Here is a 910-nt window from a genome sequence, read left to right on the forward strand (position 1 = left end):
CCCCACCCCCGGCAAATCCGAAAACGAGAAGAGGCCATTTCTGCAAAGTCTAAGATCCCCCAACCAGGGGCAAACCGGAGGGCGCCCTCCCCAGAGCCAGCAAAGAGATGTCGTGCACGGCAGGGGGGGAAATCCTAGCTCGGCAGGCATGAAAGACAAGAACTCACAGAAAATATGTCCCCAGGAAGATGTGTAATCGCCTTACACGCCAGGCTTAGGGGCCGGCTTCTAGGGCCCCTCCATTGCCAGGCGGTATCCCACTTTCCACCCCAGATCGGGCCTCGGCAAAGCCGTCTTCCTTTTGCTTGAAAGGAGTTAAAACTCCGAAAATAGAATTAATATCTCGGATCCTCTGCTTATTCGCTCCACCTTAAGCGTGCGGTGGGTATGACACTGCTTCCCCCCATGCCCCAGCCCCCACCCCTAGGCGGGCAACATCCCCAGATTTGCACCCATCTCGCCTAAGCCTGCCAGGCCTGGGCTGACCACGTAGCGGCCCGCGCTGTTCCGGGTGACTGTTAGTTAACCTCTCCCTGATAGAGCAAATCATCCATGGCCATATGACCAAACATTTCCAAACAACTGGCTTTACTATCTTAGCAGCTTTCACCAAATGGTGACTTTTTGTTGTTCATTATATTTAGAAGTAGTGTTTTCCATCTACTTGTAGCAATTGTAATATTAAAAGGGAAAAAAACTCAGAAGTTGAGTAACTTTTGGAAAAAATAGATATATAATAGGAGAAAGAGTAGGGGAGGGTACATAATAATATCAATGCACAACCTACATTTAACATGACTTTACAGCCATTCATAAACTTGCACTAATTTCATTACCTGTTTCCAGGGCCCTAATGTTTGAAAATTTTGGTGACAAAATTTATAGAAATAATCACATTTTTTACATAGTC

This window comes from Bison bison, unplaced genomic scaffold (genome assembly GCF_000754665.1).
Source record: "Bison bison bison isolate TAMUID 2011002044 unplaced genomic scaffold, Bison_UMD1.0 scf7180017864041, whole genome shotgun sequence".
NCBI lineage: Eukaryota > Metazoa > Chordata > Mammalia > Artiodactyla > Bovidae > Bison > Bison bison.